Source organism: Arachis stenosperma, chromosome 10 (genome assembly GCF_014773155.1).
Source record: "Arachis stenosperma cultivar V10309 chromosome 10, arast.V10309.gnm1.PFL2, whole genome shotgun sequence".
NCBI classification, from domain to species: Eukaryota; Viridiplantae; Streptophyta; class Magnoliopsida; order Fabales; family Fabaceae; genus Arachis; species Arachis stenosperma.
Window position 1 is genome coordinate 73,459,536 of NC_080386.1, and position 27,056 is coordinate 73,486,591.

Genomic DNA, 27,056 nt, shown 5'->3' on the forward strand with positions numbered 1-27,056 from the left:
TCTAAACCCCATGGTTGGGGGTGAGGAGCTCTGCTGTGTCTTGATGGATTAATGCAATTACTACTGTTTCTTATTCAATCATGCTTGCTTCCATTCTAAGATATTACTTGTTCTTAAACCGGATGAATGTGATGATCCGTGACACTCATCATCATTCTCAACTATGAACGTGTGCCTGACAACCACCTCCGTTCTACCTTAGATTAAGTAGATATCTCTTGGATTCTTTAATCAGAATCTTCGTGGTATAAGCTAGAACTGATGGCGGCATTCAAGAGAATCTGGAAGGTCTAAACCTTGTCTGTGGTATTCTGAGTAGGATTCAATGATTGAATGACTGTGACGAGCTTCAAACTCCTGAAGGCGGGGCGTTAGTGACAGACGCAAAAGAATCACTGGATTCTATTCCGGCCTGATCGAGAACCGACAGATGGATAGCCGTGCCGTGACAGGGTGCGTTGAACATTTCCACTGAGAGGATGGGAGGTAGCCATTGACAACGGTGAAACCCTACATACAGCTTGCCATGGAAGGAGACTTGCGTGTTTGAAGAAGAAGACAGTAGGAAAGCAGAGATTCAGAAGATGGAGCATTTCCAAAACCTCAACCTATTCTCCTTTACTGCAAAACAAGTACTTATTTCATGTTCTTTTGCCTTTTACAATCAACCTTGATAATCTTTGATATCCTGACTAAGATTTACAAGATAACCATAGCTTGCTTCAAGCCGACAATCTCCGTGGGATCGACCCTTACTCACGTAAGGTATTACTTGGACGACCCAGTGCACTTGCTGGTTAGTTGTGCGGGATTGCAAAAGTGTGATTGCAATTTCGTGCACCAAGTTTTTGGCGCCGTTACCGGGGATTGTTCGAGTTTGGACAACTGACGGCTTATCTTGTTGCTTAGATTAGGACTGTTTTATTTTTGTTGGTTTAGAGTCTTTTAGTTGAGTCTAGTTTCATATTTTAAGTTTGGTGTCAATTGCATGCTTTTGTTTTTCTTCTAATTTTCGAATTTGCATGTCTTTAGTCCCTTTTTTTTGATCCATAAAAATTCTAAGTTTGGTGTCCTCTTTGTGTTTTTCCTTTAAAATTTTCGAAAAATTGTGTTTGATTTTCTAAAAATTTTAAGTTTGGTGTCATTTTGTTGTTTTTCTCTTTCTTCATTTCAAAAATCAAATCTTTTTCATAAAAATTTTTCAATCATATCTTTCTAATTGCTAATCTCAAAATCTTTTTAATTAACTAATTGATTCAGTTTTCAATTTGCTTTGATCTTATTTTCTTTTAATTTTCGAATTTTTATTTTATTTTTCTTTTGTTTTATTTTATTTTATTTTTTTTTTATTTTTTTCGGATAATTCAAAAAAAAAATTTTTTTTCTACTTGCAATCCATATCATTCCCTTTATCCATCATGGACCTAAGTGGGATTGATCAGTCCAGAAGGACTCTGGGGTCATATGCTAACCCCATTACAGCTGCATATGGGAGTAGCATCTGTACACCTCCCATCAAAGCAAGCAGCTTTGAGCTAAACCCTCAACTCATTATCATAGTGCAGCAAAATTGCCAGTATTCCGGTCTTCCTCAGGAAGAACCTACTGAGTTTCTGGCACAGTTCTTACAAATTGCTGACACAGTACATGATAAAGAGGTGGATCAGGATGTCTACAGACTATTACTGTTTCCATTTGCTGTAAAAGATCAAGCTAAGAGGTGGTTGAATAACCAACCTACAGCAAGCATAAAGACATGGAAACAGTTATCAGACAAATTCCTGAATCACTTTTACCCTCCAAAGAGGATGACACAGCTAAGGCTGGACATCCAAGGCTTTAAACAAGAGGATAATGAATCCCTTTACAATGCCTGGGAGAGGTATAGAGGTATGCTAAGAAAATGACCCTCTGAAATGTTTTCAGAGTGGGTACAGTTAGACATCTTCTATTATGGGCTTACAGAAAAAGCTCAGATGTCTTTAGACCACTCAACTGGTGGATCTATACACATGAGGAAGACAATTGAAGAGGCTCAAGAGCTTATAGACACTGTTGTTAGAAACCAATATTTGTACTCTAGCAATGAATTCTCTCCAAAAGAGGAAGTCATGGCAGTAGTCACTGATCCTAATCCTCAAGAACAGATAATTGAGCTTAATCAACAATTGCTCCTGATGACAGAACAGTTAGCAGAATTTAAAGAGATGCTCCATGAAACTAAAGTTGCTAACAAGAACATAGAACTGCAGTTGAATCAAGCAAAACAGCAGATATCTAAACAGATAACAGAAGAATGTCAAGCAGTTCAACTGAGGAGTGGGAAGACACTGAACAACACCACTCAAAAGAGCAAAAAGTCAAATAAGGAACAATTGACAGAGGATAACCAAACCACTGTTCAAAATCTCTCTGAGGACAGTAAGAGCCCAGAGAGGAATGCTATTGGCGTTCAAATGCCAGAAAATGAGGGAATGCTGGCGTTAAACGCCCATTCCCTGCCCAGTTCTGGCGTTCAAACGCCAGAAAAGGGGGAAAAGTTGGCGTTTAACGCCCATTTTCCACCCAATCCTGGCGTTCAGACGCCAAGGGAGGATCAGACATCTGAGAATGCTGACAGTAACCCCTCTAAAAAGGATTCTTCAACCACTTCTGTAAGGAATAAACCTGCAGCATCTAAGGTTGAAGAATATCAAGCCAAGATGCCTTATCCTCAGAAACTCCGCAAAGCGGAACAGGATAAGCAATTTGCCCACTTTGCAGACTATCTAAGGACTCTTGAAATAAAGATTCCATTTGCAGAGGCACTTGAGCAAATACCTTCTTATGCTAAGTTCATGAAAGAGATCTTAAGTCATAAGAAGGATTGGAGAGGAACTGAAAAAATATTTCTCACTGAAGAATGCAGTGCAGTCATCCTGAAAAGCTTACCAGAAAAGCTTCAAGATCCAGGAAGCTTTATGATACCATGCACATTAGAAGGTGCTTGCACCAAGACAGCCCTATGTGATCTTGGAGCAAGCATCAATCTAATACCTGCATCCACTATCAGAAAGCTTGGGTTGACTGGAGAAGTCAAACCAACCCGGATATGCCTCCAACTTGCTGATGGCTCCATTAAACATCCATCAGGCATAATAGAGGACATGATTGTTAAGGTTGGGCCATTTGCCTTTCCAACTGATTTTGTGGTGCTGGAAATGGAAGAGCACAAAAGTGCAACTCTCATTCTAGGAAGACCTTTCCTAGCAACTAGACGAACTCTCATTGATGTACAAAAAGGGGAAGTAACCCTGAGAGTCAATGAGGATGAGTTCAAGTTGAATGCTGTAAAAGCTATGCAGCATCCAGACACACCAAATGACTGCATGGGCGCTGACATTATTGACTCTCTGGTAGAAGAGATCAATATGACTGAAAGCCTAGAATCAGAGCTTGAAGACATCTTCAAGGATGTTCAACCTGATCAAGAAGAACCACAGGAAACAAAGGAATTTTCGAAAATTCTTCAGGAGGAGGATAAGCCTCCCAAACCTGAACTCAAACCACTACCACCATCCCTGAAGTATGCATTTCTGGGAGAGGGTGACACTTTTCCAGTGATTATAAGCTCTGCTTTAAATCCACAGGAAGAGGAAGCACTGATTCAAGTACTAAGGACACACAAGACAGCTCTTGGGTGGTCCATAAGTGATCTTAAGGGCATTAGCCCAGCTAGATGCATGCACAAGATCCTGTTGGAGGATAATGCCAAACCAGTGGTCCAACAACAAAGGAGGCTAAATCCAGCCATGAAGGAGGTGGTGCAGAAAGAGGTCACTAAATTACTAGAGGCTGGGATTATTTATCCTATTTCTGATAGCCCCTGGGTGAGCCCTGTACAAGTTGTCCCCAAGAAGGGAGGCATGACAGTGGTTCATAATGAAAAAAATGAACTGGTTCCTAGAAGAACAGTCACAGGGTGGCGTATGTGTATTGACTACAGAAGGCTCAATACAGCCACCAGAAAGGATCATTTTCCTTTACCATTCATAGACCAAATGCTAGAAAGACTAGCAGGTCATGATTATTACTGCTTTTTGGATGGCTATTCAGGTTACAACCAAATTGCAGTAGATCCTTAGGACCAAGAGAAAACAGCATTTACCTGCCCTTCTAGCGTGTTTGCCTACAGGAGGATGCCTTTTGGTCTGTGTAATGCTCCTGCAACCTTTCAGAGATGCATGTTATCCATCTTCTCTGATATGGTGGAGAAATTCCTGGAAGTCTTCATGGACGATTTCTCAGTATATGGAGACTCATTCAGCTCCTGTCTTAACCACCTATCCCTTGTCCTGAAAAGGTGCCAAGAGACTAACCTGGTTTTAAACTGGGAGAAATGTCACTTTATGGTGACTGAAGGAATTGTCCTTGGACACAAAATTTCAAGCAGGGGAATAGAGGTGGATAAGGCAAAGGTAGAGGTAATCGAAAAATTACCACCACCTGCCAATGTTAAGGCAATCAGAAGCTTTCTGGGGCATGCAGGATTCTACAGAAGGTTCATAAAGGATTTTTCGAAAATTGCAAAACCTTTGAGTAACCTGCTAGCTGCTGACACACCATTTGTGTTTGACACACAGTGTCAGCAGGCGTTTGAGACCCTGAAAGCTAAGCTGGTCACAGCACCAGTCATCTCTGCACCAGATTGGACATTGCCATTTGAACTAATGTGTGATGCCAGTGACCATGCCATTGGTGCAGTGTTGGGACAGAGGCATAACAAGCTTCTGCACGTCATTTATTATGCTAGCCGTGTTCTAAATGACGCACAGAAGAATTACACAACCACAGAAAAAGAGTTACTTGCAGTGGTCTATGCCATTGACAAGTTTAGATCCTATCTAGTGGGATCTAAAGTGATTGTGTACACTGACCATACTGCTCTTAAATACTTACTCACAAAGCAGGATTCAAAACCCAGGCTAATAAGATGGGTGTTGCTTCTGCAAGAGTTTGATATAGAAATAAGAGACAGAAAAGGGACAGAGAACCAAGTAGCTGATCATCTGTCCCGAATAGAACCAGTAGCTGGGACGTCCCTCCCTTCTACTGAGATTTCTGAGACTTTTCCAGATGAGCAACTCTTTGCCATCCAGGAAGCTCCATGGTTTGCAGATATTGCAAATTATAAAGCTGTGAGGTTCATACCCCAGGAGTACAGCAGAGTGCAAAGAAAGAAATTAATTTCAGATGCCAAGTACTACCTATGGGATGAGCCATATCTCTTTAAGAGATGTGCAGACGGAATGATCCGTAGATGTGTACCCAGAGAAGAAGCACAAAGGATCCTATGGCATTGCCATGGATCACAGTATGGAGGACACTTTGGAAGTGAGCGAACAGCCACTAAAGTCCTCCAATGTGGCTTCTACTGGCCTACTCTCTATAAAGACTCCCGAGAGTTTGTGCGTAACTGTAACAGTTGCCAAAGAGCTGGTAACTTGCCTCACGGATATGCCATGCCTCAACAAGGGATATTAGAGATAGAATTGTTTGATGTATGGGGAATTGACTTCATGGGTCCATTCCCACCATCATACTCAAACACTTACATTCTGGTGGCAGTGGACTATGTATCTAAATGGGTGGAAGCAATTGCTACACCCACTAATGATACCAAGACCGTGCTAAAATTCCTCCAGAAACACATCTTCAGCAGGTTTGGTGTTCCCAGAGTACTAATCAGTGACGGGGGCACTCATTTTTGCAATAGACAGCTATACTCTGTTATGGTCAGATATGGAGTTAGCCACAAGGTGGCAACTCCGTATCATCCACAGATAAATGGGCAAGCTGAAGTCTCTAACAGAGAACTAAAAAGAATCCTAGAACGGACTGTGATAGCCCGAAGAAAGGATTGGGCAAAGAGTTTGGATGATGCTCTGTGGGCATACAGAACAGCATTCAAGACTCCTATAGGAACCTCTCCATACCAACTGGTGTATGGGAAGGCCTGTCATCTGCCCGTGGAACTGGAACATAAAGCCTACTGGGCAACCAGATTCCTAAACATGGATGCTCAGTTAGCTGGTGAAAAAAGATTGCTCCAGCTAAATGAGCTAGAGGAGTTCAGACTCAATGCCTTTGAAAATGCAAAAATTTATAAGGAAAAGGCAAAGAAATGGCATGACAAGAAGTTGTCAACCAGAGTCTTTGAGCCAGGACAAAAAGTTCTGCTCTTCAACTCTAGGCTTAAATTGTTTCCAGGAAAACTTAAATTCCGGTGGAGGGGTCCGTATGTGATTACAGGAGTGTCACCATATGGATATGTTGAGCTTCAGGATATTGATTCTGACAAAAAGTTCATTGTTAATGGACAAAGAATCAAGCATTATCTTGAAGGCAATTTTGAGCAGGAATGCTCAAAACTGAGACTTGAGTAATTCTCAGTAAAGGTCCAGCTAAAGACAGTAAAGAAGCGCTTGCTGGGAGGCAACCCAGTCATTAGTAGGTCATATGTTTTGTTTTTACAAAGGCAAGTATCAAAAATGAAGGAATTCACAGAGTTACAGAAGGATTCAGCGCAAAAAGCAGAGAAAAAGAGCTTACTGGCGAAAAAACGCCAGTAAGGGGCATTTTGGGCGTTAAACGCCAGAATGGGCACCATTCTGGGCGTTTAACGCCAGTAAAGGTGCCATTTTGGGCGTTAAATGCCAGAATGGGCACCATTCTGGGCGTTTAACGCCGGGTGTGCAGCATCCTGGGGGTTTAGAAAAACGCCCAGTGACAAAGGGGATTCTGGCGTTTAACGCCAGCCAGGGCACCTGGCTGGGCGTTAAACGCCCACAATGGGCAACAAATGGGCGTTAAACGCCAGAATGGGTGCCATTCTGGGCGTTTAACGCCAGAAAGGTGGGGGACCAAGATTTTGTTTTCCAATCAAATTTTTTTCAAACTTTCCTTTTCTTACCCATATCTTTCTACATAAACACACTTCAACCTTTCATCATTCACTTTCAAATCTTCAAAACCATTCTTTAAATCTCTCTCAAATCAATCCCAAATCTTGTTCAAAAATTCACCCTTCTCTCAAATTCTCTCCATATCTTCTCAAATCTCTTTTCAATTTTTCGAAATCTCCTTCCCCCCCTTTATAAAAACATGTTCGGCCTCCTCATTCCCCCACACCATTCGAATTTACTCTTCTCCTCTCTCTCTTCTCTCCTTTCTTTTGCTTGAGGACAAGCAAACCTCTAAGTTTGGTGTGCTTTTCCGTGATCACTAAGCCAAGATTCATCAAGATCATGGCTCCTAAGGGAAAACAAACCAATTTAAGAGGAAAGAAAGAGAATAATCCAAAGAATCTTTGGAATCAAGAGAAGTTCTTAACCAAAGAACATAAAGACCATTATCACAAAATAATGGGTCTGAGGTCAGTGATCCCGGAAGTTAAATTTGATCTAAAAGAAGATGAATATCCGGGGATCCAAGAGCAAATTCGAAACAGAGGATGGGAAGTTCTAACCAATCCTGAGATAAAGGTTGGAAGGAATATGGTTCAGGAATTCTACTCAAATCTGTGGCTAACAGATAAGCAGAGAATGACTGGAACCGCTTACCATACTTACAGAACCATGGTCAGAGGGAAAGTTATGTACTTCCATCTGGACAAAATAAGAGAAATCTTCAAGTTGCCTCAACTGCAAGATGATCCTGAATCCTTTAATAGGAGAATGGTGAGAGCAGATAAAGGGTTGGATCAAGTTCTAGAGGACATATGCCTCCCTGGAACTAAGTGGATAACCAATTCAAAGGGTGTCCCAAACCAACTCAAGAGGGGAGACCTCAAACCAATTACAAGAGGTTGGCTAGACTTTATTGGGCGTTCCATATTGCCCACTAGCAACCGTTCTGAGGTCACTATCAAGAGAGCAGTGATGATTCATTGCATTATGCTTGGAAAAGAAGTGGAAGTTCATCATGTGATTGCTTGTGAGATCTACACAATTGCAAATAAGAATTCCACTGAAGCCAAACTGGCTTACCCAAGCTTGATCTCCTTGCTCTGTAAAGAGGCTGGGGTAAAGATGGGAGTAGATGAATTCATACCCATTGAACATCCAATCACCAAGAAGTCAATGGAAGGACAAATGCAAGACAACTCTATCAAAAGGAGGGCGCAGGAGTTCCTCCCTGAATTTCCTAAAATTGGCTACTGGGGCAGCCTAGAAGCATCTATCACCAAGTTGCAAGAGACTATGGAGCAACTTAAGGAAGAACAGCAGAATCAGAACTGCATGCTCTGCAAATTGCTGAAGGAACAAGAGAAGCAGGGGCGTGAGATTCAAGAACTGAAACGCCAAAAGTTCTCCCCTCAATTTGAGGGAGCATCCACTTCTCAAAATCAAGGTTGTTGAGTCCTAACTCTGTGAAAACCTCTATCATTAGGAGCCTATTTGAATTTTTTTATTTTCTATTTTTTTCTCTAGTCTCATCTTATATCTATTTTTGAGTCTTGTTCTTAATTCATAATTAATAAAATTTAAAGTTTATGCCTTAAAGCTATGAATGTCCTATGAATCCATCACCTCTCTTAAATGAAAAATGCTTTAATCACAAAAGAACAAGAAATACAGGATTTCGAATTTAGCCTTGAAACTAGTTGGATTAGTTTGATGTGGTGACAATACTTTTTGTTTTCTGAATGAATGCTTGAACAGTGCATATGTCTTTTGAATTTGTTGTTTTGAGAATGTTAAAATTGTTGGCTCTTGAAAGAATGAGGGAAAAAGGGGAACTGTTATTGAGGATCTGAAAAATCATCAAATTGATTCTTGAAGCAAGAAAAAGCAGTGTATTCAAAAAAAAAATTTCGAAAAAAAAAGGGAAAGAAAAAGAAAGAAATAAAGTTGTGAACCAAGGCAAAAAAGAGTGTGCTTAAGAACCCTGGACACCTCTAATTGGGGACTCTAGCAAAGCTGAGTCACAATCTGAAAAGGTTCACCCAATTATGTGTCTGTGGCATGTATGTATCCGGTGGTAATACTGGAAGACAGAGTGCTTTGGGCCACAGCCAAGACTCATACACTAGCTATGTTCAAGAATCATTATACTTAACTAGGAGAATCAATAACACTATCTGAGTTCTGAGTTCCTAAAGATGCCAATCATTCTGAACTTCAAAGGATAAAGTGAGATGCCAAAACTGTTCGGAAGCAAAAAGCTACTGGTCCCGCTCATCTAATTGGAACTATGTTTCTTTGATATTTTGGAGTCTATAGTATATTCTCTTCTTTTTATTCTATTTTGATTTTCAGTTGCTTGGGGACAAGCAATAAATTAAGTTTGGTGTTGTGATGAGCGGATAATTTATACGCTTTTTGGTATTGTTTTTAGTATGTTTTCAGTATGATCTAGTTAGTTTTTAGTATATTTTTATTAGTTTTTAGTTAAAATTCACTTTTCTGGACTTTACTATGAGTTTGTGTGTTTTTCTGTGATTTCAGGTATTTTCTGGCTGAAATTGAGGGATCTGAGCAAAAATCTGATTTAGAGGCTGAAAAGGACTGCATATGCTGTTGGATTCTGACCTCCCTGCACTCGAAGTGGATTTTCTGGAGCTACAGAAGCTCAATTGGCGCGCTCTCAACGGCGTTGGAAAGTAGACATCCTGGGCTTTCCAGCAATGTATAATAGTCCATACTTAGCCCGAGATTTGATGGCCCAAACCGGCGTTGCAAATCAGCCTCAGAATTTCCAGCGTTTAACGCTGGAACTGGCATAAAAATTGGAGTTAAACGCCCAAACTGGCATGAAAGCTGGCGTTTAACTCCAGAAAAGGTCTCTACACATGAAAGCTTCAATGCTCAGCCCAAGCACACACCAAGTGGGCCCGGAAGTGGATTTTTCTGTCATTTACTCATTTCTGTAAACCTTAGGTTACTAGCTCACTATTAATAGGATCTTTTGACATTGTAACTCTACCTCATGACACTTTACACGTTTCTTTGTGTACATTCCATGGCATGAGTCTCTAAACCCCATGGTTGGGGGTGAGGAGCTCTGCTGTGTCTTGATGGATTAATGCAATTACTACTATTTCTTATTCAATCATGCTTGCTTCCATTCTAAGATATTACTTGTTCTTAAACCGGATGAATGTGATGATCCGTGACACTCATCATCATTCTCAACTATGAACGTGTGCCTGACAACCACCTCCGTTCTACCTTAGATTAAGTAGATATCTCTTGGATTCTTTAATTAGAATCTTCGTGGTATAAGCTAGAACTGATGGCGGCATTCAAGAGAATCCGGAAGGTCTAAACCTTGTCTGTGGTATTCTGAGTAGGATTCAATGATTGAATGACTGTGACGAGCTTCAAACTCCTGAAGGCGGGGCGTTAGTGACAGACGCAAAAGAATCACTGGATTCTATTCCGGCCTGATCGAGAACCGACAGATGGATAGCCGTGCCGTGACAGGGTGCGTTGAACATTTCCACTGAGAGGATGGGAGGTAGCCATTGACAATGGTGAAACCCTACATACAGCTTGCCATGGAAGGAGACTTGCGTGTTTGAAGAAGAAGACAGTAGGAAAGCAGAGATTCAGAAGATGGAGCATCTCCAAAACCTCAACCTATTCTCCTTTACTGCAAAACAAGTACTTATTTCATGTTCTTTTGCCTTTTACAATCAACCTTGATAATCTTTGATATCCTGACTAAGATTTACAAGATAACCATAGCTTGCTTCAAGCCGACAATCTCCGTGGGATCGACCCTTACTCACGTAAGGTATTACTTGGACGACCCAGTGCACTTGCTGGTTAGTTGTGCGGGATTGCAAAAGTGTGATTGCAATTTCGTGCACCAGCTAGCAAACGTCGTCTTAGTGAAAAAGTCAAATGGGAAGTGGCGAATGTGCACCGACTACACCGACCTCAATAAAGCCTGCCCAAAAGACCCCTACCCACTCCCAAGCATCGACGCTCTAGTGGATGCTTCATCAGGATATAAGTATCTTTCATTCATGGACGCATATTCAGGGTACAACCAAATCCTCATGTATCCACCAAATCAAGAAAAAACCTCGTTCCTAACACCGAAAGCAAACTACTGTTACATCGTGATGCCTTTTGGTCTCAAGAACGCAGGAGCTACTTATCAAAGGCTAATGAATAAAGTTTTCTCAGATCACATCGGAAAAATCATGGAAGTTTATGTAGACGATATGTTGATAAAGACACAAAGCGAAGATACATTGTTATCCGACCTGACTCAAGTGTTTTCTACTATCAGGAAACACAACATGCGGCTCAATCCCGCAAAATTCACCTTGGCAGTAGAAGCCGGCAAATTCTTGGGCTTCATGCTCACACAAAGGGGGATTGAAGCAAATCCAGACAAGTGTCGAGCCATACTCAACATGAAGAGCCCAACCTGTATCAAAGAAGTACAACAACTCAACGGGAGGTTAGCCGCTCTATCCTGATTCTTAGTAGGAGCTGCGATAAGATCTATTCCCTTCTATGCTACTTTAAGAAAGGGAAAACAGTTCGAATGGACGACAGAATGTGAGCAAGCCTTCCTAGACTTCAAGGAGTTCTTAGGACGACCACCCATCCTATCTCGGCCACGAAAAGGAGAACCGCTCATATTATATCTCGCAGTAGGGAGCCGGGCAATAGCCTCAGCACTAGTCAGAGAAGACGAACATGGGCAAAAACCCGTCTACTTCGTTAGCAAAGCACTACAGGGATCCGAGCTGAACTACCAGAAAATAGAAAAGTTTGCCTACGCTCTGATCCTCACATCCCGGCGGCTTCGCCCATATTTCCAAGCGCATACCATTAAAGTTCGAACCAACCAACCCATAAAAGGGATATTGCAGAAAATAGATCTAGCAAGAAGAATCCTACAATGGGCAATCGAGTTGTCCGAATTCGACCTCCAATACGAGGCGTGTACAGCAATCAAATCACAACACCTGGCCGACTTCATCGCAGAATTTACAGACGTCCCGGAAATCCCCATAGAATGGAACATATACGTAGACGGATCCTCGAATAAAACAGGAAGCGGTGCGGGTGTGATAATTGAAAGCAGCCAAGGAACTCAACTTGAGCTCTCCCTTAAATTCGGATTCCCGGCCTCAAACAACCGGGCAGAATACGAAGCACTATTAGCTGGTCTGAAGCTGGCTAGGGAGGTTGGAGCTAGGAAACTCAACATTTACAGTGACTCACAAGTCATCACCTCACAAATAACAGGAAGCTACCAAGCCAACGATCCGACCATGAAAAAATATTTGGATAAAACCAAAGAACAGCTCGGACAACTCGGGGAATATAGGATCCACCACATACCTCGTGAGCAAAATGCCCAAGCTGACGCCCTTTCAAAATTAGCCAACACCAAACCAGGGGGCAACAACAGAAGCCTCATCCAGGAGGTATTACGGAACCCATCAATAGCGGAAGAAGAAAGAATCCTAGCCATAATAGGTCGGGATCAAGGATGGATGACCCCCATAATAAACTACCTCAAAACAGAAGAACTCCCTACAGATGAAAAGGAGGCAAAGAGGCTGAAAAGGGAGGCACAGTACTACACTATCATAAACAACACGCTGTACAAAAGAGGGATATCAACACCTTTACTAAAATGCGTACCAACTTCCAACACAAAGGAAGTCTTGGAGGAAGTACACAGTGACATTTGTGGTAATCATCTCGGAGCGCAAGCTCTCACCAAAAAGATACTCCGGGCGGGATTCTATTGGCCAACTCTACAAAAGGAGGCTACAGAATTTGTAAGGACATGTCCACCATGCCAGAAGCATGCCAACTTTCACATTGCCCCACCAGAAAAGCTCATCAGCGTGACCTCACCCTGGCCATTTGCGAAATGGGGACTCGACCTTCTCGGACCCTTCCCACAGGGATCGGGACAAGTAAAATTCCTCATAGTAGGAGTAGACTATTTCACAAAATGGATCGAGGCAGAACCCCTAGCCAACGCCACCGCTCAAAAAAGTCAAAAATTCCTATATAGGAACATTATTACGAGGTTCGGGGTACCATACTCCATCACCACGGACAACGGTACCCAATTTACAGAGGCAGGCTTCAGAAAACTGGTGGCCGACTTGAACATAAAACACCAGTTCACCTCCGTCGAACATCCCCAAGCCAATGGACAAGCCGAAGCAGCCAACAAAGTCATATTGGCCGGATTAAAGCGGAGGCTACAAGAAGCAAAGGGAGCTTGGGCCGAGGAACTTCCACAGGTCCTATGGGCATATCGAACAACCCCCCATTCCACTACAAGCAAATCACCATTCTGACTAACATATGGAGCGGAGGCAATGATTCCAATAGAAATCGAAGAAGGATCTCCCCGAGTAGTCCACTACAATGAACGAGCAAACTCCCAACTTCAGAGAGAAGAGCTCAACTTGTTACCTGAAATCCAAGAAAGAGCTCGGATCAGGGAAGAAGCCCTAAAGCGACGAATGACTTCCAGATATAATCAAAAGGTAGTGCCGAGAAGTTTTGCAGAGAATGATCTCATCCTAATCAGAAATGACATTGGAAAAACTCGACCCGGAGAAGGAAAACTGGCAGCAAACTGGAAAGGACCCTACCGAGTCATTGAAGTACTGGGGAAGGGCTACTACAGACTGTCCGAGCTTGATGGACGAGAGCTTCCCCGATCATGGCACGCCTGCAACCTAAGAAGGTACTACAGTTAGAAAAGGTAAAGGATCTCACTAAATGGATGCGCTCTTTTTCCTGAAAAGGTTTTTTAATGAGGCACCATATCGAGACCTAGATCGTACCCGACTTAAAGGGACAAGGAAATTCCCACATGTATATATTTGCATTTTTTCTTTGAATAAAGTTTATTTAGATATTCTACAAGATTCCAAGACGCATTAATCTGAAGTATTCATCGTCTGATTATAAAGCAACAGGTCGCCAGAAAGTGAAAAACAAATTCACTGCGCGACCACGATAAAGACAATCGTCCGATAAAGGTGAAAACGCGATTCACCCAAAAGACGATCTAAAAACGCCAACCATTTTCTACAAATCGGCAAAGATGAACACAGAATAATGTAAGAAGTTATCGAAAGCAATCCAAAAAAAGAACCTGACGAGGTCTTACGGATAGCTAATATAATAACTTAAAAGACTGGCCGACGTTCAGAAATCGGACCAAGTCAACCCAAGTTATAAGTAAACTCTGGAAAGAGGTCTGGCCAACCCTATTAAAGAGGATTACTTTAACTTAGAAGGGCCTGACATAACAAAGTCAGCCCAAAACTAAAAAGTTATACAAGTAGTCCCTGAAAAAGATCTGACAAAGATCCAAGAAAGAGGACTACGAGAAATAACTTAAAGGAGACCGACATAACCAAATCGGACTCCTACCATTAAAAAGTTCTCAAAGTAGTCCCTGAAAGAGATCTGACAAAGATCCAAGAAAGAGGACTACGAGAAATAACTTAAAGGAGACCGACATAACCAAATCAGACTCCTACCATTAAAAAGTTATCAAAGTAATCCCTGAAAGAGATCTGACAAAGATCCAAGAAAGAGGATTACAGAAATAACTTAAAGGAGACCGACATAACCAAGTCGGACTCCTACCATTAAAAAAGTTATACAAGTAGTCCCTGAAAGAGATCTGACAAAGATCCAAAAAAGAGGACTACGAAAAATAACTTAAAGGAGACCAACATAACCAAGTCGGACTCCTACCACTAAAAAGTTATCAACATAATCCCTGAAAGAGACCGAGTAAAGGCCCAGAAAAGGGGATCACAAAAATAACTTTTGAGGGGGACCAACATAAAGAAATCGGTCATAAGGCGCTAAAAATACAAACAAGAGCGAGGAAACCGAGAAACAAGTCGGACCCCCCACAGGCACGGCCTCAAAAGGATCCAAGCTACAAACGATAAAGCACGCAAACAACCTAAAGAGGCCAGAACAGCAAAATTACAACAGATATCATGCATAAAACGATAAAAGCTTCAAGAGGTCACCACAAAACCAACCTCGGAAGCTACTTTTGTTTTTCAAAAAGAGTTGCAAGACAGACAACTAGAAGCGTCAAACAAAACAAAGTTCAAAAGCCAACAAACCAGGCTATTTACACAAAATATCCAGAAAAAGATCAGCTAAAGATCGGGAGCTTTCCCGGCAGCATCAGTATGAGGAGAAGGAGGACGAGTTTGAAGGGACACGGCATCTACGGTTCCATTATCCCAGTTCAGAATCTGGCAATCCGGATCAGATGTAACGGGAAGAACAGAGGAGGTCGACACCTTAAGAGAAGGCACTGGGGGAGGATCAGTCTCTTCATCATCCTGGTCATCAGGGACAATCTTACCATCTCTCACGACATTATCCAGGCTGATGAGAGTCAAGTCGGCATCAGGAGCAACAACCCGGAACTGCTCCATCAGGTTCTCGGAGGCAGCAGTTACGCTACCCACAAGGTGACCCTGAAGCTCACCATAATTAACCCGAGCTGTTTCCAACTCCTCCCGAAGACGCATCAATTCCCTATAAGCCGAGACATAGCTATCCTTATGTTTCAAAGCCATGTCTTCAGCCAGCTTCAGAGAAGCAGCAAGGGCAATAGAGCTGGCCTTCTCACCCTCCAGTTCCTTCTCCACCTTGGTCAACTTCACCTCCAACTCCTCCTTCAGACCCTTGATTCGATCAAATTCTGACTTGGCCTCCTCCATAAAAGATTTGGTAGCATGAACCGGAATCCCCTGAATTGTTCGAAAAATAGCCGCACCCATATGGGCCATCTTCACACTATTTTGGGTAATAAAATACAAATGCTTTAAAAGAGACACGTCGTCCATGGAAAGCCCACCATAGGAGGCAATTTTCTGGTCAACAAATTCAATGGCATCAAAGTCCGGAGCATCCAAGTTAAAGGGTTCGGATGTTTTTTGCTTTTTCAAATGTGGGGCACCAGAAGCAGCAGCAGAAGTTTGAGGAGGATCGACCTGATGAAACTGGGGAGTAGGAATTACTTTCCTCGGCCCAAGGGAACTCGGCACGGGGGGCTTCAGGGGGACCTGTGAAGATCCCTCGCCGGCCACCTTGGCCGAGATGTTCAGAGCAGCAGTTGCCTTCTTTGCCCTTTTGAAGGCCTTCATAGAGTCGTTATTCTTTGACATCTCTACAAAACACAAAAACAGTCACGACAAAAAGTTACAAAAGAGGAAGAAAAAGGAAATAGGTATAGAAACAAGTCAGACAAATACCCAAAACAGTCCGAACCAAGGATGGGTCATTCAAAAACCTTTTTGTATCAAGATGGGGCGGTTTCCCCCATAGATCCTCAAGAACAACAACAAAAGCACGCTCAACATCATCAAGCATCTCCCAAGTATAACGAGACACTCTCACATCCCTCTGCCACTCTAGAGGGAAAGAAGGCTCATCATTTTCGTCAAGAAAAAAGGGGCGGCCCCCCTCGACAGCACGAACCTTAAAGAAGTAATTCTTGAAATCCTTAAAAGACTCATCATACATAGCAAAAACTTTGTGGCCCTGGGCGGACCTGAAAGAAACCCAGGAAACCTTCTTTTTTGAAGAACCGCCAGGCTTGGTAGAAATAAACAAGTAAAGAAACAGAGTCTGGGAAGGTGTTACATCTAGTTAACAGCAGAGAAGTTGACAAATTTTAACAAAACCCCAGGAATTGGGGTGAAGCTGGGATGGAGCAATATTACACGACCACAACAGGTCGGTTTCAAAAGCAGTAAAAGGAAAAGTAACATTCAACTGGCTGAAAAAGTATTCATAGGCATAAAAGAAGGGACGCTCCCTCTCAATGGAAGTCGGAAAGCAAACCCTCTCATCAGAATCAGGAGCAACAAGCTCATAATCCCCCTCGCGAGCATTGTTACCACAAATCCTATGATGCTTCCTCAGCTCTGTGCAAAATTCCGCGTCCACAACGGAAACACACAACAAAACAAGGGAGTCCAGCCAATCGGACATCCCCTCGGGAACTCTGGAAGACATCTCTACAATGTTATTGCGAGAAGACATGAGGCCAACTAAATCCTACAAGTAAGAAAAGAAAATGAGGTTACTACAAACATCTCGGACAAAGGGGAAAACAACTCGGTCAATACTTCTGAGGCAATGAAAAGCAAGAAAAGGAAAACCCCAAGACTCAAACCAAAAGTCTCGGGGCATCCTTTGGAGGCAGCAACGATGCAAGGTTTCCAGATCACATCCCAAGCATTTCTCAAAAAAGGATTCAAAACAACAAGCGCTTTTCATCAAAGAAAAAACACGGCAAATCATTACAGAGCCTACCGAACAAAACATTTCCAAAGCAACAAAGCATGGGACCATTAAAGACGCAACCTTTTTTGAAAAAGATCACGCAAGAAGCAATCTCCAAAAAGTAAGAAACAGATACAGATCTTCTACCAATACCAAAAGCAACCAGAAAGCAACAGTAAAACCCCAAAAAGCCTCAACAGAAATTCCAAGAAAAACCACAAGAAGGAAGATAAGAAAAACATATCATAGCAACAAGTAAAAGATCGCAAAAAGCTCCAAACTTTCAAACATGCAAAACCAGAACATTCACCAAAATTAAAGACGAAGCTACGGAAAAAGCAAGAAAAGCTAGTACCAACCTGGAAAAGAGCAGCAAGCTTCAAAGAGGGAAGACAAAATCTGGAAATGCCTTCTCACGAAGAATGCGCACAAAAGTAAATGTCGCAGGAACCAATGCAAGATCCAAGCGCCAGAGAACACCAAATGACGCCGCAACGAAAGGAAAACAGAAGTACAGAAGCAGAGAGTGGAGAGAATTGAGAAAAGAAGTTACGAAAGAGCAAAGGAGAGACACCATTTTCAGGTTTTTTCAAAATCGAAAGTAAAGAGCCTAGGAGAAACGGGGCAATTAATGCTCAAAATTAAAAGCATTAAACCCTCGCACGTTCCCAAAAAAGTGCCGGTGCAAAGGCGCGCATTTTCTAGTGGAAAAACGTTCTACATTCAAAAGCTACTACAAAGGAATCGACAAAATGCTTGAGTTCGGCTTCGTCAAAAAAGGACAGAAGTCAAGAACTCGGCCTCAAAAAAAAGAAGAAGACCGAGCTCAAGCAGGGGCACTGTTCATACCCTGGGTCGAGCTGTCCGACCCGGGATGTTCTACAGGTAAAGCGACCGACCTCTTCAGGTCAGGACAACCCGACCTCTTCTCAAAGAGCTCGGCCAAGTCACAGGAAAGCTCAAACAAAGGGCCCAAATAGAGGAACACGCCCCAAAATCCTAAGACGGCCCAAGCCTACAGAGAGAAGGGCGGTTCCCTTAAGGATAAGATAACTAACTTATCTTATCCGCAGGAGGCCACATCTCACCATTATAAATACACTGGAGCACCCAGGTATAACTCATACTCTGATTCTACTCAATGCCTGCTTAATACCCTTGCTAACTTAAGCATCGGAGTCCCTTGCAGGTACCCCCCACCCTCCGGGGACGAAGGATCAGCACCATTACCAAGTCCAACAAGTCGGACACATCAGCTCCGGCCGCCGTACACCTACCGGACACGTTGGTTCCGACCAACACAGACGATCTCATCCAAGATCGGCCTACAGTTTCAGGTAACCCTCGGAACAGGTACTTTCTTGTCTGACCTTCTTGTCCCTGCCCTTTGGGTCATGCGTTGTCTGTCCTCTACCTTGGCAAAGTGATCCTTGTGGCTAGGCGTTCAGGCTTTCAGTGACTCCTCCAACAACTTTTTAGTGTTCTTTAGAACCTTTTTGGTTTGAACGACTTCTTTGTTGCCCTATTTTGAGCGGAGTTGTTCTCCTCAAGTGCCTTTGAGCCTTAAGTTTTTCAACCTTTTTGGCTTTTGATGTCGACTTACCAGGGTTCTCCATCCGGGCTTTTTAGTCATATTCCGACAACTTTTTAGGTAGTGTTCTGAGGGGAACCTTTTCTTTATAGTTTGTTCGGATGACCTTTTAGTGCCGTTTCGACCTGTGCTTTTGCTTTTTAAGTAGTGTCTTTTTTCAAGACTTCGTACCTTTTAGCAAAGCACTTCTGGCCTTTCTTTGGCTTTACAAGATGTCTTCGTCCCTTTTTAGTGATCCTTTCTCTAGTCTGACTTCCCTGTCGGGCCTTCTTAAGTTATTTTTAGTAATCCATTTTTAGTCAGACCTCGTCAGGTCGCTTTCTATGGTTGCTTTTTATAACTTCTTGCATTAATCTGCTTTTATGCTTTCACCTTGCCAACTTCCTTGTAATCGGACGATGAATTTGATTTTCACCTTACCAACCTTTTTTGTAATCGTACGATGAAATTTTGCATTTTGTGTGTGTAGATTAACGCGTTTTGGTAGAAAACTTCTTAGGGAATCTAAAAACTTTATTCAAATAGTGATAAAAGATAGAAATATAAACAAGAGTGTATACATATAAGTGCTTACCCTTTAGGTCGGGCAATTTTGTAGATCTTGGCCTGGTGCCTGGTGCACGAAATTGTGATCACTACAACTTCGCACAACTAACCAGCAAGTGCACTGGGTCGTCCAAGTAATACCTTACGTGAGTAAGGGTCGATCCCACGGAGATTGGTGGTATGAAGCAAGCTATGGTCACCTTGTAAATCTCAGTCAGGCAGACTCAAATGTATAATGGTGATGAACGAAAATAACATAAAGATAAAGATAGAGATACTTATGTATATCATTGGTGAGAGCTTCAGACAAGCGTATGAAGATGCCTTCCCTTCCGTCTCTCTGCTTTCCTAATGCCTTCATCCAATCCTTCTTACTCCTTTCCATGGCAAGCTCGTGTAGGGTTTCACCGTTGTCAATGGCTACCTCCCATCCTCTCAGTGAAAACTAATGCTCACGCACTCTGTCACAGTACGGCTAATCACCGGTTGGTTCCCTCCCCTACTGGAATAGAATCCCTCTTTTGCGTCTGTCACTAACGCCCAGCAGGTTACAAGTTTGAAGCACGTCACAGTCATTCAATCATTGAATCCTACTCAGAATACCACAGACAAGGTTTAGACCTTCCGGATTCTCTTGAATGCCGCCATCAGGTCCTGCCTATACCACGAAGATTCCGATTAAAGAATCCAAGAGATATTCACTAAGCCTCGGATGCTTGTAGAACAAGAATGGTTGTCAGTCACCTTGTTCATAAGTGAGAATGATGATGAGTGTCACGGATCATCACATTCATCAAATTGAAGAACAAGTGATATCTTGGAACAAGAACAAGCGGAATTGAATAGAAGAACAATAGTAATTGCATTAATACTCGAGGTACAGCAGAGCTCCACACCTTAATCTATGGTGTGTAGAAACTCCACCGTTGAAAATACATAAGAACAAGGTCTAGGCATGGCCGTGAGGCCAGCCTCCCAATGATCTAAGAACTAGATGTCCAAAGATAAAAATACAATAGTAAAAGGTCCTATATATAGAGAACTAGTAGCCTAGGGTGTACATAGATGAGTAAATGACATAAAAATCCATTTCCGGGCCCACTTGGTGTGTGCTTGGGCTGAGCAATGAAGCATTTTCGTGTAGAGACTCTTCTTGGAGTTAAACGCCAGCTTTTATGCCAGTTTGGGCGTTTAACTCCCATTTTGGTGCCAGTTCCGGCGTTTAACGCTGGAATTTCTGAGGGTGACTTTGAACGCCGGTTTGGGCCATCAAATCTTGGGCAAAGTATGGACTATCATATATTGCTGGAAAGCCCAGGATGTCTACTTTCCAACGCCGTTGAGAGCGCGCCAATTGGGCTTCTGTAGCTCCAAAAAATCCACTTCGAGTGCAGGGAGGTCAGAATCCAACAGCATCTGCAGTCCTTTTCAGTCTCTGGATCAGATTTTTGCTCAGGTCCCTCAATTTCAGCCAGAAAATACCTGAAATCACAGAAAAACACACAAACTCATAGTAATGTCCAGAAAAGTGAATTTTAACTAAAAACTAATAAAAATATACTAAAAACTCAACTCAAACTACTAAAAACATACTAAAAACAATGCCAAAAAGCGTACAAATTATCCGCTCATCACAACACCAAACTTAAATTGATGCTTGTCCCCAAGCAACTGAAAATCAAATAAGATAAAAAGAAGAGAATATACTATAGACTCCAAATTATCAATGAAACTTAGCTCCAAATTAGATGAGCGGGACTAGTAGCTTTTTGCCTCCAAACAGTTTTGGCATCTCACTTTATCCTCTGAGGTTCAGAATGATTGGCTTCTTTAGGAACTCAGAATCCAGATAGTGTTATTGATTCTCTTAGTTAAGTATGATGATTCTTGAACACAGCTACTTTATGAGTTTTGGCCGTGGCCCAAAGCACTCTGTCTTCCAGTATTACCACCGGATACATACATGCCACAGACACATAATTGGGTGAACCTTTTCAGATTGTGACTTAGCTTTGCTAAAGTCCCCAATTAGAGGTGTCCAGGGTTCTTAAGCACACTCTTCTTGCCTTGGATCACAACTTTATTTCTTTCTTTTTCTTTCTTTTTCTCTTTCTCTTTTTTTTTTCGTTTTTCTCCTTCCCTTTTTTTCTTCTTTTTTTTTTGTATTCACTGCTTTTTCTTGCTTCAAGAATCATTTTTATGATTTTTCAGATCCTCAGTAACATGTCTCCTTTTTCATCATTCTTTCAAGAGCCAACAATTTTTAACATTCATGAACAACAAATTCAAAAGACATATGCACTGTTCAAGCATACATTCAGAAAACAAAAAGTATTGTCACCACATCAAACTAATTAAGCTAGTTTTAAAGATGAATTTGAAATCCTGTACTTCTTGTTCTTTTGTGATAAAAACAGTTTTCATTTAAGAAAGGTGATGGATTTCATAGGACATTCATAACTTCAAGGCATAGACACTAAGACACTAATGATCATAAGACACAAACATGGATAAACATAAGCATAAAAATTCGAAAAACAGAAAAATAAAGAACAAGGAGATTAAAGAACGGGTCCACCTCAGTGATGGCGGCTTGTTCTTCCTCTTGAAGGTCTTATGGAGTGCTTGAGCTCCTCAATGTCTCTTCCTTGTCTTTGTTGCTCCACCCTTAGTTGTCCCATGTTGGAACTCAATTCTCCTAGGGAGGTGTTCAGTTGCTCCCAATAGTCTTGTGGAGGGAAGTGCATCCCTTGAGATGAATCTTTCCATCTCCTATGACTCGGAGGTGAAAGCTTTTACCACACCAAACTTAAAAGGTTTGCTCGTCCTCGAGCAAAAGAAGAAAGAAGAGAGTAGAAGAAGAAGAAATGGAGGAGAGGGAGAGTGGTAGAGGTGATTGGTGAATGGGTGAAGAAGAAGAAAGGGTGGTGGGGTTGGTGGGGATCCTGTGGGGTCCACAGATCCTTAGGTGTCAAGGAGAAGTCATCCCTGCACCAAATGGCATTCAAAAACACGTTTTGAGCCAATTCTGGCGTTAAACGCCGGGCTGGTGCCCATTCCTGGCGTTTAACGCCAGTCTGGTGCCCCTTTCTGGCGTTAAACGCCCAGAATGGTGCCAGACTGGGCGTTAAACGCCCAACTGCTATCCTCACTGGCGTTTAAACGCCAGTGGGTTCTTCCTCCAGGGTGTGCTGTTTTTCTTCCTGTTTTTCATTCTGTTTTTGCTTTTTCAATTGATTTTGTGACTTCTCATGATCATCAACCTACAAAATAAGATAAAATAACAAAGGAAAATATATAAAATATAACATTGGGTTGCCTCCCAACAAGCGCTTCTTTAATGTCAGTAGCTTGACAGAGGGCTCTCATGGAGCCTCACAGATACTCAGAGCAATGTTGGAACCTCCCAACACCAAACTTAGAGTTTGAATGTGGGGGTTCAACACCAAACTTAGAGTTTGGTTGTGGCCTCCCAACACCAAACTTAGAGTTTGACTGTGGGGGCTCTGTTTGTCTCTGATTTGGGAGAAGCTCTTCATGCTTCCTCTCCATGATGACAGAGGAATATCCTTGAGCCTTAAACACAAAGGATTCTTCATTCACTTGAATGATCAGTTCACCTCCATCAACATCAATCACAGCCTTTGCTGTGGCTAGGAAGGGTCTGCCAAGGATGATGGATTCATCCATGCACTTCCCAGTCTCTAGGACTATGAAATCAGTAGGGATGTAATGGTCTTCAACTTTTACCAAAACATTCTCTACAAGTCCATGAGCTTGTTTTCTTGAGTTGTCTGCCATCTCTAGTGAGATTCTTGCAGCTTGTACCTCAAAGATCCCTAGCTTCTCCATTACAGAGAGAGGCATGAGGTTTACACTTGACCCTAAGTCACACAGAGCCTTCTTGAAGGTCATGGTGCCTATGGTACAAGGTATTGAAAACTTTCCAGGATCTTGTCTCTTTTGAGGCAATTTCTGCCTAGACAAGTCATCCAGTTCTTTGGTGAGCAAAGGAGGTTCATTCTCCCAAGTCTCATTTCCAAATAACTTGTCATTTAGCTTCATGATTGCTCTAAGGTATTTGGCAACTTGCTCTTCAGTGACATACTCATCCTCTTCAGAGGAAGAATACTCATCAGAGCTCATGAAAGGCAGAAGTAAGTCCAATGGAATCTCTATGGTCTCATTTTGAGCCTCAGATTCCCATGGTTCCTCATTGGGGAACTCAGAGGAAGCTAGTGCACGCCCATTGAGGTCTTCCTCAGTGGCGTCCACTTCCTCTCTTTCCTCTCCAAATTCGGCCATGTTTATGGCCTTCCACTCTCCTTTTGGATTTTCGTCTGTGTTGCTTGGAAGAGTACTTGGAGGGAGTTCAGTAATTTTCTTAGTCAGCTGTCCCACTTGTGCTTCCAAATTCCTAATGGAAGATCTTGTTTCAGTCATGAAACTTTGAGTGGTTTTGATTAGATCAGAGACCATGGTTGCTAAGTCAGAGGGGTTCTGCTTAGAATTCTCTGTCTGTTGCTGAGAAGATGATGGAAAAGGCTTGCCATTGCTAAGCCTGTTTCTTCCACCATTATTGTTGTTGAAACCTTGTTGAGGTTTCTCTTGATTCTTCCATGAGAAATTGGGGTGATTTCTCCATGAAGAATTATAGGAGTTTCCATAGGGTTCTCCTAGGTAATTCACCTCTTCCATTGAAGGGTTCTCAGGATCATAGGCTTCTTCCTTAGATGAAGAGATCCTCCAGCAGAGCTATCCAAAGACATCTTGGATAGTTCATAGAGACCATCATAGAAAATACCTATGATGCTCCATTCAGAAAGCATGTCAGAAGGACATTTTCTGATCAATTGTTTGTATCTTTCCCAAGCTTCATAGAGGGATTCTCCATCCTTCTGTCTGAAGGTTTGGACTTCCACTCTAAGCTTACTCCATCTTTGTAGTGGAAAGAACTTTGCCAAGAAGGCATTGACTAGCTTTTCCCAAGAGTCCAGGCTTTCTTTAGGTTGAGAGTCCAACCATATTCTAGCTCTGTCTCTTACAGTAAAAGGGAATAGCATCAGTCTATAGACTTCAGGGTCTACCCCATTAGTCTTGACTGTGTCACAGATTTGCAAGAATTCAGCTAAGAACTGATGAGGATCTTCCAATGGAAGTCCATGGAACTTGCAATTCTGTTGCATTAGAGAAACTAATTGAGGCTTAAGCTCAAAGTTGTTTGCTCCAATGGCAGGGATAGAGATGCTTCTCCCATAGAAGTCGGGAGTAGGTGCAGTAAAGTCACCCAGCACCTTCCTTGCATTGTTGGCATTATTGTTGTTTTCGGCTTCCATGTCTTCTTCTTCTTTGAAGAATTCGGTTAGGTCCTCTACAGAGAGTTGTGCTTTAGCTTCTCTTAGTTTTCGCTTCAAGGTCCTTTCTGGTTCAGGGTCAGCTTCAACAAGAATGCCTTTGTCTTTGTTCCTGCTCATATGAAAGAGAAGAGAACAAGAAAATATGGAATCCTCTATGTTATAGTATAGAGATTCCTTTAGGTGTCAGAGGAAAAGAAAAGTAGAAGACAGAAGTAGAAAATTCGAACTTATCAAGGAAGATGAAGTTCGAATTTTGCATTAAGGAATAGTGTTAGTCCATAAGTAGAAGGATGTGAGAAGAAGGGAAGTAATTTTCGAAAATAAAGTAAAAGATTTTAAAAACATTTTGAAAAATACTAATTAATTTTCGAAAATAAGAGTGGGAAAGAAATCAATTGATTTTTTGATAAAGATTTTGAAATTAGAAATCAAAAAGATTTGATTGAAAACTATTTTGAAAAAGTTGTGGTTAAAAAGATATGATTGGTTTTAAAAAGATGTGATTGAGAAGATATGATTTGAAAACAATTTTAAAAAGATATGATTTGAAAACAATTTTAAAAAGATTTGATTTTAAAAATTAATGACTTGCCTAACAAGAAAAGATATGATTCAAACATTAAACCTTTCTCAACAGAAAAGGCAACAAACTTGAGATGTTCAATCAAATCATTAATTGTTAGTAAGTATCTTTGAAAAAGGAAAGAAATTGATTTTGAAAACATTTTATTGAAAAGATATGATTTGAAAAAGATTTGATTTTGAAAAACTTTGAAAACTTGAAAAAAAATTGATTTGAAAAACAAAATCCTCCCCCTTGTGCCATCCTGGCGTTAAACGCCCAGAATGGTGCACATTCTGGCGTTTAACGCCCAAAACTCTACCCTTTTGGGCGTTAAACGCCCAACCAGGCACCCTGGCTGGCGTTTAAACGCCAGTCTGTCTTCTTCACTGGGCATTTTTGAATGCCCAGCTTTTTCTGTGTGATTTCTCTGCAGTATGTTCTGAATCTTCAATTCTCTGTATTATTGACTTGAAAAGACACAAATTAAAAATATTTTTGAATTTTTAATAATGAGGAATAATCAAAATGCAACTAAAATCAAATAACAATGCATGCAAGACACCAAACTTAGCAGTTTGTATACTACTGACACTAACAGAATGAGAATGCATATGAGAAACAACAAAACACTCAAGTCAATAGAATTCAAAGATCAAAACAAGGAAATCATCAAGAACAACTTGAAGATCAATGAGGACACATGCATAAATTCGAAAAATGCAAGAAGAACAGAAACATGCAATTGACACTAAACTTAAGATGAAACTCTAGACTCAAACAAGAAATATTTTTGGATTTTATGATTTTGTAATTTTTTTGTGCTTTTTCGAAAATTAAGTGAAAAGGAAAATAAAGGTATCAAAATTCTTAATGAGAATTCCAGGAATCATGCAATGTTAGTCTAAAGCTTTAGTCTAAAGGAATTAGACATGGCCGGCCAAGCTTCAGCAGGACATTGCATTCAAGAGCTAAATTGATGAGAATCAATCAGCCTTGGTGATGATAAGAACATCACCTTGAAACACTAGAATTCATTCTTAAGAACTCTGAAGAAAAATACCTAATATAAGCAACAAGATGAACCGTCAGTTGTCCATACACAAACAATCCCCGGCAACGGCGCCAAAAACTTGGTGCACGAAATTGTGATCACTACAACTTCGCACAACTAACCAGCAAGTGCACTGGGTCGTCCAAGTAATACCTTACGTGAGTAAGGGTCGATCCCACAGAGATTGGTGGTATGAAGCAAGCTATGGTCACCTTGTAAATCTCAGTCAGGCAGACTCAAATGTATAATGGTGATGAACGAAAATAACATAAAGATAAAGATAGAGATACTTATGTATATCATTGGTGAGAGCTTCAGACAAGCGTATGAAGATGCCTTCCCTTCCGTCTCTCTACTTTCCTAATGTCTTCATCCAATCCTTCTTACTCCTTTCCATGGCAAGCTCGTGTAGGGTTTCACCGTTGTCAATGGCTACCTCCCATCCTCTCAGTGAAAACTAATGCTCACGCACTCTGTCACAGTACGGCTAATCACCGGTTGGTTCCCTCCCCTACTGGAATAGAATCCCTCTTTTGCGTCTGTCACTAACGCCCAGCAGGTTACAAGTTTGAAGCACGTCACAGTCATTCAATCATTGAATCCTACTCAGAATACCACAGACAAGGTTTAG

At 41.7% G+C, this 27,056-nt stretch overlaps 1 non-coding gene across 1 annotated transcript; it reads left to right on the plus strand.

Moving 5' to 3' along the window:
• The first annotated feature begins 24,275 nt into the window (after nucleotides 1-24,275).
• LOC130959582 (small nucleolar RNA R71) lies at nucleotides 24,276-24,383 on the plus strand. The gene has a single exon (XR_009078654.1). It is a non-coding gene; the product is annotated as a small nucleolar RNA R71 (small nucleolar RNA).
• Nucleotides 24,384-27,056: the final 2,673 nt, after the last annotated feature.